Genomic DNA, 12,022 nt, shown 5'->3' on the forward strand with positions numbered 1-12,022 from the left:
GGGCCAACTGCAACATTATTTTTTCCTACCTCAGTCTTAAAGCAGGTAGAAAAGGTTCAAAAAGGCATTAATAATTAATAATAATAATAATAATAATAATAATAATAATAATAATAATAATTTATTTATACATACATATATACCCCACCCACCTGGCTGGGTTTCCCCAGCCACTCTGGATGGCTCTCAACAGAACACCAATAACAATAATAAAAAAGCAACATTATCAAACATTAAAAACTTCCCTAAACATATATTTCAAAGAGGTTCGATATAACTAATACTAAATGAGATCAGTTTTAAGGTATAGGTGAAGCTGCCCAAAAGTGTAAGAACATACCCCAACAAAGATCCAGGAAAATATAAATAAAAGTTAACTTCTCCATCAACTGGGGAAAGGCCATTAGCAGAGTACGGCTATCATATTCAAGTGCAAAACATTTATAAAGACCTGTGTGCATCCTCCTCGGAAGCCTGGACCAATCAGGGGTTCCAGCTCCACATATGTGGACATTTTAAGTTGTGTACATGTATGCATACTGCTGTTGAAAGAGACTGGTGTAACACCACACACAAAAATCACGTTTGCCATGTTCTGTGATTATGAATCTGCCAAAACAGGAAATCTCTTACCACCCTGTTCATTATCATAATACAGTTATGTCAAGAAAGTAAATATCCACACAGGAATATAGTCAAACATGATAAAATCCTACACCTGCCCTGCCCCACACAGTCTGTAGCATAGTAATAGCTGGTAAAAACAAAAACACTGATTTAATCCCGTTAAAGAATCAACTCTCATGTAATCTTTTTACAAAGCCATCTCTAGAGATGATGACCAGAACTTCAAAGCATTCAAAAAAAATTACTACCTCAAAAAATAAACACTGCTTTAAAGTCAAGTAGCTACGTGTACATACTATTGTGGTTCTTCAAAGTTCTCCAGCTGCTGCATTTTACAATGGAAATTGATGAAAGGGAAACATTAACTGAACCTCTATTTTACTAGCACACATCAATCTGTTTGATGCAACGGTTAACCCAGCTGTTAACTTGATGTAGAAAATTAAAAATGGGGTTTAAACAAAAATACTCTAAACAAAGAAACACAAAAATCTAAGATGCGTTTTACTGTGTCTTTATGACATAATAAATAGCCAACATTTCTTACTGGAAGTAAGCCTTCCACAAAACGTTTGATCTACCTGAAGACAAGATCTGCTTGTCGGAACTTCAAACTTAGTGCTTCAGCAGCTCACAGATCTGAGGCAAACATTGTGAATTAAAGCAGCACATTGAAATACATTTACAATATAAAATTGCAAGTTTATGAAAATACAATCCATATCTACCAAGCACTGTTTGCTTTTGGCTAAGATAGTCAAGGATCACTTTAACTCCGTGTCTATAATTTATCATCACTACTATCAGAGTTATATGGAAGATGGTTTTGGCAAGTAACAAACACATCTAAGTTGCACTGGAGAAAACTCCCTTAGGTATCCCATGTATTCAAAAGTAGGCCCCAGAAAAGTAATCCATAATGTGATGGTTTCACATACTGTTAGGCTGTTGCTGATTTGATCATATTGGACCACCTTGTTTGCTGGGTATATCTGGTTTACAGAAGAACTCGCCAACGTTCAATGCACTATTTGAATATATAACAACTGTAAAATTGAGTTTCATTTATCTAAAATATCTGGAACAGACATTATTATAGCATTATGCATGCATCATTCTTCCTGATTCCTGGACTAGAGTCCTTGCTAAGAGGTGGGCTTTCTACTATCTCCTTCCTTAGGGTTGTTTCCAATGCTATGCAGAGTTTCAATTGTATAATGGGCCTTATACATTTCTCCTCCCCAGCTCTGGAGGGTTCCCCAATGCCCTCCCTGTAGTGTCCATGGTTGGCAAAGCAGTCTAGATTGCTGCAACACGACCCCTGCTACTTGGAGGAAAATGTCTCAATTCTGCCCACTGCTGGGTCTACCCTCTAGATCAGTGTTTCCCAACCTTGTGCCTCCAGCTGTTTTTGAACTACAACTCCCATCATCCCTGACTAGCAAGACCAGTGGCAAGGGATGATGGGAATTGTAGTCCAAAAACAGCTGGAGGCACAAGGTTGGGAAACACTGCTCTAGATCAGTGTTTCCCAACCTTGTGCCTCCAGATGTTTTTGGCCTACAACTCCCATCATCCCTAGCTAGCAAGACCAGTGGTCAGGGATGATGGGAGTTGTAGGCCAAAAACATCTGGAGGCACAAGGTTGGGAAACACTGCTCTAGATCAGTGATGGCCAAACTTGGCCCTCTAGCTGTTTTGGAACTATAACTCCCATCAACCCTAGCTAACAGGACCAGTGGTCAGGGATGATGGGAATTGCAGTCCCAAAACAGCTGGAGGGTCAGGTTTGGCCAACACTGCTCTGGATGGAATGTGTCTCCCACCCACCCCTTCCCGCCAGGAATGCTCTACTCAGGGAGCCCACTTAGTCTGAGAACCACTGATCCAAAATCGAAATATGGCTAAAGTTAAAGTGGATGGTCATAAAGAAAGATTATGGGTCTGACACCAAGGTGGGCAGGCATGACCAGCGAAGGCTAGAAGCAAAGCTGATCAGGGGGTTGCAGGACCGCAGCTAGGTCCGAGTGAGCAACTTGATCCAACAAAGATTGAGAGCAGAGCAAACCTTTTTAAGCTCCTACTTTCAAGACTACCTCTCTCTCATGCTCCATCCCTTGTGACCAGATGTAGATTCTCAAAGAGCTAGCCTCCTGAACTGGAGTCAGGCACTTAGTCAGGGCCTTAGTCTTCTGGCTGGCGGACAGGCAAGGTCCTCTTAAAGAGCTGTGCTGATGGGTTGAATACAGGCACTCCATTCCCTGGTCTACTGGCTGGTGCATTCCTTGCACAGCTGCACTGGTGAGGTCCTGGGAAGGCATTTATTTGGCATCTCAGACTCAGAGGATGGTGTCCAGAAGGGTTCAGGTTCTGGCCCTACAGATATAGGAGGCTCTTCTGGGGCTCATGGCCAACCAGTCTTAATTCACATCAGAAATATTCCATCCTTCCCTTTCATGGCCCGGTACCACCCCAAAGACCAGCTATTTAAGCAGCGGCAACTAATTGATTCATGGAAACAATTCACTGCATGCACAGCAAATTTCTTCCAGAAGTTCCTCCACGTGTGCTATAGTGGAACCTCGGTTGCCAAACGTAATCCATGCTGGAAAACCGTTCGACTTTCGAAATGTTTGACAACCGAGGATCAATTGCCAGGCTGTAAAATCAATTGAGAAAATGGAGAAACACACCTCGGAAGTCGTTCGAGGCGCATTTGAAAATGGAAGCATTCACTTCCTGGTTGTTGGCGTTCGGAAGCCGAAACGTTTGACTTCCGAAGTGATCGACAACCGAGGTTCCACTGTAAATACAATGCACTTCAATTAAATGAAAAAACAAAACTTCTTTACTGCATACCTGACAGTTTTCTAGCAAAAGGGACCCAGTGAATCAGGGTAATAATGAGATAGTTGTGCTTTCTGATACAGTGAAAGCTAACAGGGAAGAACTTGCTTGGATTTTTAAAAAATGCATTTCAAGAGCTATTACAACAAAAACAACTACTGGTTGTAAAAATATGTGGAGTGTAAGAGCAAAGAAACTCCACTGCTCCCACCCCCAACGGTGGATTATGCATAGTTTTAATAGGATCAATTGGACTAAGCCATGAGGTTATCAGAAATTTCTAGCCGTATGCCCATAACTTTCTCTGCAACAGCTTAACAATCTGGAACAGTGAAGCAGAAATAATTCTGCCGGCTAATAGGAAAGTTGAGACAGAAGGCAATAACAGCCTACTTTAATCTTTTCAGATAAAAAATAACACTAACAGGCTCTTGGAAACTTTATTTGAATTCAAAATGTACACAATATCCCTAGTCCAAAAGATTATTTCTTATCAAAACTGAATATTCGACTACAGTAGAATTAAATTCTGTGTCCTTAAATGTGTTCTTTGGCTAAACCACTTCCTTCTATAGAGACATGGAAAGGAAATCCAGTTTCAAGAAAAATACCATCTATTAGGATTTAGTCACAAGACTATAGATGTTTGCAAAAGGATTTAACCCACTATGAGCATTCCGTCCTACTGTGCTGAGGTTTAAACCATGAGAGTATAATGTGGTCTCCATATAGCTGATTATTTTCCATTCTGCCTGATGCAGAGTTCAAACTACACTTTAGTAGCCCAAACTGGACCAGAAAGTATTTATTGCACCAAACAGAATCAGCAATAAGAAAAAAGAAAATACACCACCTTTACAATTCCCTCATATTGCAGTCCGTAGATTTACATTCAGGTAGGTAGCTGTGTTGGTCTGACGCAGTCGTAATAAATTAAAAAAATTAAAAATTGTCCAGTAGCACCTTAGAGACCAGCTAAGTTTGTTCTGGGTATAAGCTTCTGTGTGCATGGAGTCACCAGACCCTTATATATAGTGGGAGGGTGGGGTGAGGTTTTTCTCAGAAGGGTAGTAGGGGATGAGTGATTGACTCAGTGGGTATGGTAAACCTGTTGATGACTGCAATTAGTCCTACAGTAGTCCCACCCTCCTTTGAGACTCCTTCAGGTAGTGATAAAGCGGGATATCAAATCCAAACTCCTCCTCTTCTTCTTCTTATTCCTCGCCCTTTGCAAATATGTTTTCACAGCTCCATTCTCATTCTCCATTCTCATCCAGGACTGAAACATTCTCTCAGCTTTTTATGATAGCTTTATGATACCTCTGCTTTGTTTGGAGACATCAAAATAAAATACCTTGGATACCACAGCTCATGGGGCATTGCTAGCCTTATGCTCAGCACTTTAAGAAGCTCTGAGCAACGCGCTGGCAAATCACTTCTTTCTCCATTCCACAACAGCTGAAGCCTGCATACCGCAAGCATCACCTGACTGACAGGTGAGCATGGTTTGGGGGAAATGGCATGTGCCAACTGGACCCCTTGACAGGTCAGAACAGGCCCACAGGCTGGAAGTTTCCTACCCTAAAGCAGGTTTTCCCAAACTTGGGTCTCCAACTGTTTTTGCATTACAGTTCCCATCATCCATGACATCAGCTACAGATGAGGGGAGTTGTAGTCCAAAAACAGCTGGGGACCCAAGTTTGAAAAACCCTGCTCTAAAGTAAGGCAACATCCAAGCCCACAATGGAGTAGCGTTGTTCTGTTCTATTTTCTAAAAACCGGACTGAATGAGTACCGGTACGTTTTCTGTTGTAGAAGAAAAGGTAAGAGGTGTTTTCTTAATGGTTCCCTAATGAAATCCATTGGCTCAGCACTGCTGAGGTAATAAAGAATACATTTTAACTAGCACTGGATGGGCACACTGGAGGTACATCAAGGAAACATAGATCATCATTGTGCTGCAGCAACAGAAAATCCCTCAAATGAAACAAACGTTTACTGGAAAAAGTATGGTAGAAGCCATTACAACTATATACTGAACTTTGTTGGCTCTTCCCACAATGTATTTGTTAAGGTAAAGGGACCCCTGACCATTAGGTCCAGTCGTGACCGACTCTGGGGTTGCAGCGCTCATTTCGCTTTATTGGCGAGGGAGCCGGTGTACAGCTTCCGGGTCATGTGGCCTCATGACTAAGCCGCTTCTGGCAAACCAGAGCAGCACACAGAAACGCCATTTACCTTCCCGCCGGAGCAGTATCTATTAATCTACTTGCACTTTGACGTGCTTTCGAACTGCTAGGTTGTCAGGAGCAGGGACCGAGCAATGGGAGCTCACCCCGTTGCAGGGATTTGAACCGCCAACCTTCTGATTGGCAAGTCCTAGGCTCTGTGGTTTAACCCACAGCGCCACCCGTGTCCCTTATGTATTTGTTAAAATGTAGTAAATACACACAAAATCTAATATTACAGTTCAGATACGTATAATTTTTGACATTCTTTCTTTTTTAGGGTGAGTTATAATAAAACGCTTTTGTACCACCCCTCTCCAAAACTGGAGTTTTGATTTTTAACAGGAAGTGCAAATAAGTTGCATAACAGAAAGAGCCACAAGAAATTCAGAAATATATCTGAAATAAATCAAATAAATCTGCAATGTACTGAACTATCAAATGACACCCCCCCCCCAAAAAAAGAGGAATGGTGCATTGACATCAGAAGTCTTTCCTGCAGTAAAAGAGAACAGTATCAGAAGCAGAGCCTGAGGGACCTGACGGTGTGAAGATTTTAATAGGCAGCTCTTCCGCAAAGGTACTCTGACCACTTCTACATTAGATTTGGAAGCACATTTGCCCTATTTTAGCTGGCAAACTTGCATTAGAAGCAAAACTGGATTATTTCCATCTTGAGCATCCTTAATCTGACTTCTTAAAGAAAAATAAAAAGCTTCAAGTTAATATTACAACCTTTTAAAGGTTGTCAGTTCCAATTTGCTACCTTAAAGAGACACCAATATACATCTTTTAAATTCTTCAGGCTTTCACATTCCTAAAAATTATTAAGCACATTACAGTTCAAAGGAAATGGAGTAAGCAAGTGGAAATCAAAGGATGGTTCAAGCATGCATGAAAATAATGAAATGACATGGAGAACAGATGGCTGTTTCTGCCTGGCACTTACGGTCAGAACTTTGCCATTAAGGCCCAATGATTTGAAGACATTTTGACATATATTGTGCTTTTAAACATCAAACTGGTATGTTCACCATGAACTTTCCAAACCTAACCTTAAATCTACAAACAGTTTTGAAAGGATCCTGGCCCTTTTCCTGAATGTTAAAGAAATACACCCCCCCCCCTGAGATAACTCTTGTTCAAGTCAAGATAGCCAATGAGCTGCTATAAAGAAGAACAGGGGGTATCTGATGCTGTTGCCCTTTGCTGATAGAAGGCATCAGTCAGGTGGAAGAGGAGGGAGATTTTCTCTCTCCTCTGAAGCACCCTGCACCTCCAAAATCTGCTCTGGGCTCCACAACCCTCCAGAGTAAATTTAGGGAAGTTCACGGACTGGTGGGGGACAGTCACTAAAAATTGCATCTCTCTCTCTGTTCTGCTCACACCTTCCATCAGCAAAGTGACAGCACTGGATACTACACAATATATAAGACAGGTCCATGTTAAAATTATCATCATCATCATCATCATCATCCTCCTCCTCCTTCTTCTTCTTCTTCTTCTTCTTCTTCTTCTTCTTCTTCTTCTTCTTCTTCTTCTTCTTCTTCTTCTTCTGGCTAAACTTTTCCCTCCAAGGCATAAAAGACCAATTCTGCAAGCATCCACTTACATAGCAGTTCATGTGACACCAAAATAACTTATGTGATTTGAAAAGAAGAATTTGAAACCTTTGCAACAAAGCAAAGGGGTCGCTGACTCTTAAGATGTTTTCGAAATGTGCTGTGTTTCTTGCCTTCGGGCAGGAGGGGAGATTTTACTGTTTTATCTCGTACTGCAGTATTTTAGTTTCATTGTTTGTATACACACACACTATTCTTTTTGTAAACTGCTTAGACTGTCCTGGTATTATGCGATATATAAATGTATTCAATAAATAAATAAAATAAATAAATAATCAGGGTAAGGAAATATGAATAATTCAATAGTACCTCAAAAATCAGTTACTTTGGCCACCTCATGAGAAGAGAAGACTCCCTGGAAAAGACCCTGATGTTGGGAAAGATGGAGGGCACAAGGAGAAGGGGACGACAGGGGACAAGACGGTTGGACAGAGTTCTCGAAACTACTAACATGAGTTTGACCAAACTGCGGGAGGCAATGGAAGACAGGAGTGCCTGGCGTGCTCTGGTCCATGGGGTGACGAAGAGTCGGACATGACTAACTGACTAAACAACAACAAAAAACACATTGTGCAGTCACTCTATAGTTTTCTATCAGTAACATACACTAATAATAATAATAATAATACACTATCCCTTAAGCAATATAAGAAACTGGGTAGAAAACATTCATAGTAATGCCAAGGTTGCAGGTTTGATCCCTGTATGGGACAAATGTATAATCCTCCATTCCAGGGGATTGGCTGAGATTATTCGCAGGGTCCCTTTCAGCTCTAACATTCTACAATTCGATAATTATGATGATGTCATAATTTACACTGAGAGCAGTTCTCAGATGAATAGCTGGCAGGCTCCCTTCAGATGTGAAGGAAATAAGTACCTATCCTATCTTTAAAAGACATCTGAAGGCAGTTTTTAATATTTAACGCTGTATTGTTTTTAATACTTGATTGGGAGCTGCCCAGAGTGGCTGGAGAAAGCCAGATGGGCGGGGTATAAATAATAAATTATTATTATTATTAGCTCTTAGAAACTATTTTGGCATATAAGCAGTATATAGATGAGTAACAATAAATTGTATTTTACATTATAATTGCCCATAATAGCATGCTCCTTCAATCCAAACATCCTGTATCAGCACATTGTGTTCTACTGTCTATACATTTTTCCATTTCTTTGGTCATGTTGCATCCCGTCCGGGGATTTCTCATCCTCATCACTTCTCCATTATGCCCTCTTTTCCTGTTGCTATTCCACAGACTTTGTCCACAATGGTTTTTTGTAGGTCTGCAGGGCTGGGTAGATTGATTGTCAAGGTCCTTTTTTGGAATTTTAAGAAATGTTTCCCAGATTTTTTCAAAAGAAAAAATAATCTCTAACACAGTTATTTATGAAAACTGCAGGAGGTGGGCACCATCTTGGAAAATGCATGATCTTTCCCTCCCCCTGACACTGTTATACAGTCTTCTAAGAGGTTGCCTGCTATAACACACATATCCATCGCCATAACAAAAAACCCTCCCCCCACAAATAAGGTATATTTTCCCTTGTTTTTAATTCATTTGCCAATTCCTGCAGATTTAATTAAAACTTTTAATCCAGCTAAGATTTCCTTAGTGAGACGACAGTCCTAGTTCCTTTCCTTTAAAACTAAATACTCCCAAGTAGAATAACAAGGACAAATCTTTCCAGAGCACATCCAGTCCCCCGCAAGGAGGACATGCAATTGAAAGTTTAGTTCTTTATTGGCAAAGCACTTGAATACATCAGATCCTAAGTGCAAGAATCTCAAGCACCGCTCTTGCTAAATAGCTAGCTGGACATCTCCTTCCTCTGACTTGTGCTCCATCCCAGCAGTTGGAGCACCAGGCCTCCTCTAGACCATTTAAACCAGTGATGGCAAAAACTCAGCCCTCCAGCTGTTTTGGGACTACAAATCCCATCATCCCTAGCTAACAGGACCAGTGGTCAGGGATGATGGGAATTGTAGTCCCAAAACAAGTTTGGCCATCACTGATTTAAACCCTCTCTTCTGATGTGGTGTGTACAAGCGACTTCTCTTGTGAGGCATCTCCAGCTGCTCCTGTCGCCCCTTAAGCCCCTCCTTGACCTTGGAGACCGTGGGGAGGGGATGGAGGAGATTCTAAGGAGCCAACTCTCTCTGTGAAAATGTCTCTTCCACTTCTACGCCTCCCTGCAGCTCTCCCTCTGCCTGCTTTTCTTCTGTCTCTGTCTGCCCAGCTTCTTCTTCTCCCCCTGCCTCACAGGTAACACTGAAGCCCACAAATCACCAGCTCCTTCTTCTGGGTCATCTTCCTGTCCCCTGCCTCCTCTGCCCATCCTTCAGACTCCTGCCTGTTGCTGACAAAATTGAACAATGGCCACAAGAAAGCCATCATTGCAGAAACAACCGCAAGGGTTGGTTTTGCATTTCATTATCAGCTGCTTTTTTCACCAGTTGCTTTTGTTCTCAAAGCCTCCCTTGCACCTCACCCAAATCTCTTCATACCACTACACCACACAAATGTAATCTTGCGCACGTTAAAAGTAATTTAACATCTTGCTCAGTGACAGTTTTGAGACATTGGCATGTGGCCGACTTGCAACTGATACCACGGTTTAAATACCTTCCCAGCAAAGTTGCACATTAACTTCAAAATACTCTGGGATTAAATATGTTTTTGTTTCAGTTACAAAGCTAATGAAAACCAAATGTCTGAATTTGTTTTAGCTCATGTAATGCACCAGGGATTTCACTTAAAAGGGAAAGGTTTGAATAAACTTCCATTTGCTCAGATGAACACATAGAGCCAGCACTACACTATGCACAGATACGGGTCATTATCGACCAAGTTTAACACAGGGAGAAATATTTGATGTTTAAGTTCCTGGCTGAAATTGCTTCAGACACACAATATTTGAATATAAGTTTTACTGAATTGTACATGCATTTCAAAACTGCAAGTTGCTCACTGCAATAAGATTCAGAGTGCAATCCTATATACATGTATCATCCGAGGCGAAACCCACTGAGTTCACTGGGTCTTACTCCAGTGTAAATGTGTACAATATAGACAAGTCAGTTTATTAACATCCTAGAGAAAACACTCCTCATCATGCTGAGACAACTTTATTAATTCCGGTTTTAAGATGTTTAATTTTAAAATGTTTTGAGTGTGTTCCACTTGTCTTTAAGAAGTCAGCAAGAGCTGTTGAGAACAATAAAATCAAAGTACATGCGACTGGACATTTCAAAAGTCTTGTTCTAAGGAAGATATGTGAGGAATCTTTTGTTTCAACATTTGTATCCCACTTTTCTACATCAAAAGATCTACAAAGCAGCCTATAAAAAAATTTAAATGTACCATTAGAGAGAAAAATAAAAAACAGCAGCATAACCAGTGAAACTGAAACAAAATTAAACCATTTAGTCAGAAACAGTAAGGAAGCAGAGCTGCTAAGACAGCAAATCCTGAAGTAACCAAATATTGATAAAAGTAAGTTTTAACTCTGTGCCGAACAGTAAAATCCTATACATCATTCTACTCAAAAATAAGTCATATTGGGTTCAATGGGGTTTACTCTTAAGTAAGTAGGTACAGTCACTGTTACCTTAGTCAAAGTTAAGTGCCCTCCCCTCGTGTAAGGAAGGCATTTCACAGACATGATGCTACAAATGAAGAGGTCTTCACCAGCTATGTACTACAGTGGTACTTCTGGTTACGTACTTAATTCATTCCAGAGGTCCGTTCTTAACCAGAAACTGTTCTTAACCCGAAGCACCACTTTAGCTAATGGGGTCTCATGCTGCTGCTGCGCCGCAGTCGCACGATTTCTGTTCTCATCCTGAAGCAAAGTTCTTAACCCGAGGTACTATTTCTGGGTTAGCGGAGTCTGTAACCTGAAGTGTATGTAACCTGAGGTACCACTGTACAGTACTTCCAGTAACAGAGGCTGCATACTTCTCAATATCAGTTGCTGGGAAGCACATGTTCTCTCTCAGGTACCTAGAGATGTACCTCTTCTCGCTAAGATTTTTTTTTTTAAACCCACCACACATTCATATGGGAAACAGCAGTCCTTCAAATAACCAGGTCTCAAATTATTTGGGGTTTTAACATCAGAACTTTGAAATGTGTCCAGGAACAATTTGGTGCATTGCAGATCTTTCAAGAGTGACAAGATATGCTCAAACTGGCAAATTTAAACTCAGGAACCCCGGCAGAATAGCATAATATATAGCACAATGGCTCGGCAGGGGAGGAAATCAATAAAAATCTTTAGCTAGCCAGATAACTTGCTCTAAAGTTCGCTTGGAATCTCAAGGCTGAAATAGATTAACCATAGGACATGTCACTGAAAAACTCACGCAAAACAGTTTTGCCAGGTTTGGTTCCTGCAATAAAATTCTGCCTTCCACAGCGTTTTAGGATTGGCACAGCATTCCAGGCAGCTGTTGAAGATATGGAGCAGTACGTATTTGGCTCATGATCTAAGGTGATGAAGAAACACATTACGGGTTTTATCCAGTTCTGATGTGTTTCCAGCCTAAGTGTCTTTCAGAGCTATGGCCAACATTGGTTGTGAAGGATGATTTATAATTTTACACATGCTCTTCCACAGCAATGCTTTTATCAGTTTATACAGCGTTTCACAATTAACCACTTGTTGTCTGAGGTTTCGGAGATAAGCAGCGCT

The 12,022-nt window shown here is 40.9% G+C and overlaps 1 protein-coding gene and 1 long non-coding RNA gene across 3 annotated transcripts in view; one reads left to right on the plus strand and one right to left on the minus strand.

Annotated features, from left to right (window-relative positions):
* The window catches only part of DISP1 (dispatched RND transporter family member 1), an 86,029-nt gene that overhangs the window by 62,398 nt on the left and 11,609 nt on the right, over positions 1-12,022 (minus strand). The gene's annotated exons all lie outside the window — the stretch shown is intronic.
* LOC310840271 lies at positions 4,683-10,982 on the plus strand. The gene is made up of 3 exons (XR_014561889.1): positions 4,683-4,970; positions 6,205-6,282; positions 9,592-10,982. It is a non-coding gene; the product is annotated as an uncharacterized lncRNA (long non-coding RNA).

Source organism: Podarcis gaigeae, assembly GCF_964106915.1.
Source record: "Podarcis gaigeae genome assembly, chromosome: 3".
In the NCBI taxonomy this organism is placed as follows: domain Eukaryota; kingdom Metazoa; phylum Chordata; class Lepidosauria; order Squamata; family Lacertidae; genus Podarcis; species Podarcis gaigeae.